Source organism: Odontomachus brunneus, unplaced genomic scaffold, assembly GCF_010583005.1.
Source record: "Odontomachus brunneus isolate Ranch 3 - 2012 unplaced genomic scaffold, Obru_v1 Obru_scaffold_060, whole genome shotgun sequence".
NCBI lineage: Eukaryota > Metazoa > Arthropoda > Insecta > Hymenoptera > Formicidae > Odontomachus > Odontomachus brunneus.
The window spans coordinates 1,043,004-1,050,922 of record NW_022639510.1 but is presented as its reverse complement, the minus strand read 5'-3'; the positions used below and the strand labels follow the sequence as shown (position 1 = coordinate 1,050,922).

General features: G+C 39.4%; 1 protein-coding gene across 4 annotated transcripts in view; it reads left to right on the top strand.

Annotated features, from left to right (window-relative positions):
* The window catches only part of LOC116846027 (RNA-binding protein Musashi homolog Rbp6), a 220,025-nt gene that overhangs the window by 56,636 nt on the left and 155,470 nt on the right, over positions 1 to 7,919 (top strand). For 2 of the 4 annotated variants that reach the window (XM_032819338.1, XM_032819340.1), the window contains exon 2: positions 5,068 to 5,174. The exons of the other annotated variants lie outside the window; for them this stretch is intronic. The gene's annotated coding sequence lies outside the window, so the exon portion shown is untranslated. The remainder of the gene's footprint in view (positions 1 to 5,067; positions 5,175 to 7,919) is intronic. 4 annotated transcript variants of the gene reach the window in all.

Below are 7,919 nucleotides of genomic sequence, written 5' to 3'. Positions count from 1 at the left end.
GAGAGAGAGAGAGAGAGAGAGAGAGAGAGAGAGAGAGAGAAGAGGGATCTGCGCTCTAAGCGACGTGTAGACATTTGAGCTCACACGCGCAAAAATAACGAAGTATGGAGAGAGAAACGCGATTAGTTTGTATATTCGCGCGGGCAACTCGCGTGAATCGAGCAAACCTGTTTGCTATTTATCCTTCGCTATTTTGTCTACGATGCACCAAATATCATGCGTGTACATGTCTTATTTACTTATCATTATTATGTGATAATATTACTTATTACGTACTATTATTAAAGAATAATTTATTTAACATTCAGGGATAGATCTTTGCAGATGATGATTTAGACGATGATACAGGTGGATAATTTAAAATTATTTCATACTTCCTCGGGCTCTTGAAGTTCTTAAAGGCGGCTTACTTCCTTTCTAAGTTTCTGAGTTTGATGTATCATATCATATCATATATTATATCATATCATATCCAAACACGAAGTGAATGATAAATATCGGTCTAATAAATATTAAGGCTTTACTGAAGCTTAGTGTTCGTGCGATCGTTTTTGAAACGACAATAAAAGAGACCACCGTATCCTGTGCGGCTCTTTCCGACGTTCCTTGCCGTTGAAGGTAGTAGGAACTATCTCTTTCTTTTTCTCTCTCTCTCTCTCTCTCTAAAGCTACCACCCATATAACGTCGATATTATCCCGCGGTATAAAATATCACGGAGGCGCGCGCGCGCACACACACACACAGAATTAGACGAAAATACAGCCTCTCGTCGTGCACACACAGAACAGCGGGCGGTCGGATGCGCGTTCCAGCGACCACGAAATATCTCAGCACGGCAGCGCTAATTAATTGGCTCGTAAATTAACGCGGCAACAATACCCGGCCGGGCTCCTATGCCGCAGCCACCGAATCACGGAATTACCGGCACGCGTGCGAACGTAAGAATATGCGTGATGTATGCGGTATTCCGGCTACCCTCTCGCGCCACCTCCCTTTCCTCTCCCGCCGCCGCCACGTACACCCTCGCTCTCGCGTCCTTCTCGCTTTCGCGCCCTCTTCTTCGTCTCTCCCGTATCTTCGCGAGGATTTCCATCGCTGAAATCCGATAGAATATGCTTTATTCCGTCGATCGGTCGGCAGGGCTTCGGCTAATGCGAATACTCGCTCGCCAAATAGTGTGCCGGAGTGTGAACTCAGGACAAAAATCCGCTCTCCTCTGTGGTACGCGATGATGATGGAGATGACGCGTGAGCGATAAACGTAAACGCTAAAACCGGCGCTCGTTTCGATAACGGCAGACCTCGTCGATAGAGCTGAGAATAACGTAATGACGCAAGATGTATTTTCGCTGGCCGCGCCACGAGCAGGAGAGAAAGAGAGAGAGAGAGAGAGAGAGAGAAAAGGAGAGGCAGATAGGAAGGAGCGACGTAAGTTCACTCTTCATAATTTTGTAAAAATACCGTTGCCGCCCGCGCGAACTTTTGTATCGGCATTCTTAACGCGCGCGAGTGCCGCGCGGAAGTTATCGTATAAAAGCAGGTCGCAAAGGGTCACAAATTGAGTGCACCTGTTGCGACAACGCGGCAACTTATGTACACACCTCGGCTGGCTACTTCACACGGCCGTCAAGCCGCTGAAGAGTATTCCACCTTTATTGCTCTTCCACGCTCGGAAGACCGTCTGAGGCGCGAGAGAAAGAGCCTCTCGTAAAAAATTGTATCCACGATGCACACACTTTGCGGCGCGCCGACCGCGAGCCGCCTTTGTGACTCTGCAAAAGGAGCCGTCGATTCGCCGAAATTTGCACGCAGAACAGCAATTAGCGCAAGAAGTTAAGATGTAGCAGCTGAGACAGTTGAGACGTTTTTTCCACATGATTCACGCAAATAAAACGACTTGGTAATACCAGCTAAATCTCAGTGGCTGATTTAAGATATTTAAGATATTTTCTCACTTTCGTGAGAAAAAGATACTTGAAAATTTATTCGTAAGTTAAAAGTTTATTTCGCAGAAATAAACTTTGTAGCACACACATTTTTAAATGTTTTCTCAATTCTAAAAGGCTAATCGTTTTACTACTGCCATTGTTAGAAGTTAGCTGACACAAATAAAATTATATTTTCGTTGTGAAATACAAATTTATTAGTCAAAATTAAAAGCGCACATTTGTTTTTCAAGTAGCTTAGAAAATGGTAGCTATTTCTAAGTATCTTATATGCGCGTGAATATCGAGCATTCGAATCTATAAGGAATTAGACTTATTATTGTATTATTCTGCATATATTAATTATCCTGATTAACTGCTGATTAATAGATCATTCTATATATATTATTTCTATATATATTAATTCTATATATATTAATAGATCATTCTATATATATTAATATGCAGACTTATTCTGCAATCTTACAGAATATATCTCGCCGCATTATCAGAACATATCACGTGCATTAATTGATTATTTTTTTTTTATTAATATTTCATCAATATCACAAATAAAGACTACGCAAAATAGGATTTACAGGATTTTTCTATTCAATTCAATAGCTACTGCCTGTACATAAGCATTTATAAATCTAAATACTGTATATAATTATTCTCTGAATATATAAAACAAATTTCGTATGCGTGTATCTCTTCACAATCTTTTTATTGTATATATTTTTTTATTGATGTTATACAGAGTGTTTGACATAACGCATGCCAATACTCATGTACGAGTAGAGCTTATAAGATTGAACGGTCCTCTGTCATTTACCTCTGTTATTTGCTTTTTGCAAATAGCTACAATAATTATTTTTTTACCTTCACTCACGATTATAATATCGCTAAGTCGACTTATTCGCGAGTTGCAACCGTTTAACTCTTTCGCTTCCAATTTTATTCCTTAAAAGTACGATTTTTTCTACTCTTTCACTTTATTAAATACATTAGTATGACGTAGTTTCAGCAGAAAAAAATTAAGTTTGATATTTTACCCCGAAGAATTAGGACCGGGACGATAAGATGTCCTAGAGATGATTTACCTTTTAGTAATCTATCTGACAATTAAATTATGTGCCTGTCTTTGTACAATTTGAAGAAAAAACGAAGTTTTTGGAGGTTTTTAGGAGAGCACATATGTCCCAACGCGGTAATAAGTAAAATAATGTCTAATATAGTTCCGAATGCCAAAAAGCTTTATTTAATTGAATAAGATTATTATTAATGAAGAAGGGAGGGGGAAATATATGTCCCGTAGCGAAAGGAGTAAGGACTCCCGCACATAAATTTTCATAATCGTAGGTGTAAGACGTAAACTTAAGCTAAATTAGGATATTGCTTTATTTTTATATACTCTAGAAGAAAATAGAATTGACGGTGTAACTAGAACTTAGACTGAATAACTAGAATTTCAAGATGGATTCTAGTTATTTTTAATTAATTTATTAATTTAATAGTCATTTATTAATTAATTTAATAGTCAGTTTTATCATCAGTTCTATCTTCTTCTAGAGTACGCAAAGATAAAGCAATATTCTGATTGGTTTTTCAGCTTAAGTTTTACGTTTGCTTAATGTTGCAATTCTAAACAGAATCATAAGTTTCGTAAAATACGAAAGAATTTATGAGATTTACAATTCTATGCAATATCATATGTCGTACAGTTACTCGTAAATATCTACGATTTCATATAATTTACGATATTTACAAGTAATTGTACGACATATGATGTTGCATAGAATTGTCAATCTACTCCTAATTTCTTACGAATTTTACGAGAACAAATTATGAGACTTACGATTCTGCTTAGAATTGCAGTATAAGTCTACGGTTACGGAAATTCGTGCGCGGGACAGAGCTGGGAAATCTTGCCCGGGCACACTGGCGTTTTATTCCTTCCACTTCTCATATAGAGACGCTTCTATCCATCCGTGACTCCACGCGTTCCGAGTTCGGCGCGGCGAGCGAGAAAGAGAGAATGTCATTCCCTCTTTCTCGCTCCACATGGCGTGGTTGCGGAGCGAGAAAGAGGGAATGACGTTCTCTCTTTCTCGCTTGGCGCGCCGAACTCGACCGAGCGCGTGTAGTCACACGGACGGACAGAAGCGTCTTTGTGTGAAAAGTGGAAGGAGTAAAACGCCCGGGCAAGATTTCCCAGGTTTGTCGCGGCGCGGGAGTTTTAAGGCCCGATCCACACTATCGGTCCGCTTACGGTCCGATCAAATATTCTTCCATTATTTATAAGATATCCATACTATAAGTAACACTACAGTTCCGGTCTCGCTCCAGCAATGTTCCTTCGAAAGAATATTTTACTGGAGCGTGACCGAGCTTGTCCGGATCTGTACCGATAGTGTGAACAGGCTTCCGATCGATTTTAAAATTTTTGACAATATCATTTTGAATGTGCCTACATTCATTCGAAAATATTTGACAAATTTATCCTCATTGTCTACTAAATGGGAATATAATGTGAAATATTCTTCTTCAGTTTTTCTATTGATCAAACTGGGATAAACCCACATAAATTTTTTTCTTATCTTTTTGTTTTACACTTCTCACTTTCTCTATCTTCATCGTCCATAACAATTATGATTAATTCTTTATCAGAAATTAGCACTATTTTTCGGGAAAAAATTATAATAAACTTCACGACGGAAGGTAGAAACTATACTAACCATTTGGGATTGGATCGTGAGCGACTCGATAGTGTAAACTCAAGGAATATGATCGGACCGTGAGCGGAGCGTGAGCAGACCGATAGTGTGGATCGGGCCTAAAGCCGCGGCACTTGCTCCCGCGTCGGCGCACTGTTTGCTTCTAAAGTGAGGTGAACGACCGCGCGACTGTTGTGCAAACGGTACTACGCGAGCCGCGGAGTGGGGGGCGGGACGCGGGCGAGTGTGGTGGGGGTAGCAGGCTTGGCTCGCGCGTAGCGCCGTAGCACGTGCAGTGCAAGGTGACCCTCCGGAAGCGGTAGACACGTTCCGCGCATTTCTTTCACTCGTCGCGTCGTGTTGTATCCGCAACTCGCTACAGCCATAACGCGGATCGATAAAACCGTGAATTTCTCCACTTGTAGACGTCGTAGCGACTTGAGACGATGATCACTGGAAAGGGAAAATTACCGCGCTTCCGGTAGACGTGAAATCGTCCTTCTGTGGGATCAGGATCAAGCAGCGCAATCGTGTAAGTACGAAAGACATCAATTTTTGTGTTTGCATTTAAATCGATATTAATCTATGGTAAAAATTAACGGAATATCTTGATTTGGATTTGCAATATGAAGCGTCAGTCTCATGTTTTCTTTTTTCGGGTATTTTTTTACGATTTAAAAAAAAAGTTGGAATAATATTAACCGGATTCAGCAGCGAATATATTTTTACCGTAGCATCGAAGTTCAAGTAGCTAAATTTAAAGCTTTGGTAGCAATAATACGGATTGACTCCATTTCATTAGCTTATCTGATGAGAAATGACTTATCGATAGACGTCGAAAAGACGTCGAAATCGTCAAATAGATGTCAATTCGACCTCAATCGATAAGTCATTTTTCACTGCGTAGCTGCCACAATTATATTTTTACTGCTGCGGCAAATCATCTTTCTACATATAGAAATAGATAATGTCATGATCATCGCAGGTTAACTTATTAATTAATATTGATGGTGACAACCGCAATTCACTTGCCTTTTTTCTCACTTGGTTTATTAATTGTCTATATGATTATTGACTGAAAATAACAGAAGAAAACAGTACATGCGTATAATCGGTCAATGAGAACAGCCGGTATTGTGACAACGTAAACTGCTTACTGCTACATAAATTTATTGCTGCGTCAATTTATTACTACATCAATTTATAACTTACGTTCATGTAAGACAGTTTTATGATAACAATAAATTTATGTGGCCACATTACCGGCTGTTAAGCTCTTTATTGATCAACTATATGCATTGAGAAAAACATGTTTGATATTTGTAACTATAATCACATAGAGAGAGAAATAATTACTATAAATTATATATTTCAGAAAATAATTTTTTATTAAATTTTATAATCTTAGCGATAATAGTCTTATATGTTGCCAAAAAATAATCAAAATAAAATAGGATCTATAAGAGCCAAGTATAAAGAATGAATGTATGCAAACTAAAATTTATTCAAAATTGTTTTCTAGAGAGGAGTCATTAATTAGTATTATCAATGTACTTATTTTATTTTCATGTATATTAATTTTTATTATGATAATTAACTAATTCTTTTTTAGATGACAATTTTGAATACATTTTTTTCCATACATTCATCATATCCTTTTATAGACCCGATTTTATTCTGATTTTTAATCTTAGAATCTTTCAACAGCTTTTTTTCCAAAAAAAATTAAAATTTTAATTAAATCAGCTATTTCGTTTTTTTAGTGTATATGTCTTCTTCTCTTTTTAATTGTTTGAACTCTGACGCTGTGCAGTATTAATATTCGCTCTTACTTTTATAGTAAAAAATGATAAAAAACATTTTGTATTCGTGTCGAAGTCGATTTGTGTAGAAATTTTTATATTAAATTTTTGACATATCCGTGTGATAATTTAAAATATGGCTTGTCATGTTCTTTTGACAATTCTGCATTCACATTTATCATTTTTAAATGTACATTTATCATTTCTAAATGTAGAATAACAGAATTTCTACATAACATATACATATTCTCAATGATATATTTTATACGTGAAATTGTGACAGATAAATTGTGTTACTTGTTAACACATTTGTGTCGTGTCAAATTAACGCAAAAGTTAGAATGAATAAATTCGGCTATGTATGAAGTGCGTTAAATATACAACACAAAATTTTCCTCACTGTACTAATAAATTCGCACCTCGCGGTGAACGCATTTTATCCGCGACAGCCGACTCTTAGCGATGACAACCCAACGGTTGGCCTCTTGGCTAAGTTTCAGCTATTGAGATTTCGCCAATAGCACCGAGTTATTTTTCCGCGCGTGATAGAGCGACGTAAATCCGCGAAACACGCGCAAACGTCTCCCTTCGTTCGTCCGTTGTTAATCGAAATGTATTTCCCACCGGCGTTTCTCTTGTCGAAAAAAGAGAGAGAAGAGAGATAGACAGAGAGAGGGAGAGAGAAGGGGGAGAGGAGAGAGAGAGAGAGAGAGAGAGAGAGAGAGAGAGAGAGAGAAGGATGGGAGAAAAAAAGAGGGGAGGAATAAAATCGGGAGGTCGTTACTTAACGCACTTGCGTGCACCCGTCGCGCGTCAGATAAGCCCTTTTAACACTTCACGAGGCCCGCCACATAATACCGGTGTACGGTATTCGTGCGCACGTGATTCGTCCTCGCGCTCGCTCGCTCGCTCGCTCACTCGCTCGCGTCGACTAACAGCGGTGTTATTGAGTGGAAGACCGATAACGGCGGCGAAGCCGCCCTCGACGTAACATCGCGCTGCAACGACGAAATGCAACCGCGATAACAACGTAATCGCGCCGGCACGAGAATGCGGACGACCGTGGGGATGTTATTGGGCGCGGGCGATCGACGGGATGGCGGTGTGGAGTGGCGACACGATGCAGAGAAAAGCAAGGAAAATTCGCACAACGAATATCCTCAGCGAGATATATTTCGCCATGCGCACGCGCGTACGATCGCTGCGATTTCATTTAGCGCTCGGTTTTTCTTCATTTCACGGTTATTCCTCTTCCCCTCTATCTCGTCCTTTTTCTTCACTTCTCCTTTTTTCCCCTTTTTCCTTTTCTTTTTTTGTTTGACCACGCGAGAGACTGGTCGCGTAGAGAGGAGAATCGCGGCGGATTCGGACGCGATTAAAGCTCTTACTTCTCGCTCGTTCGACGTCATTCGACGTGTGAAGGACGAGAGGGAAGAGAAGTGAGGAGAGAGAGAGAGAGAGAGAGAGAGAGAGAG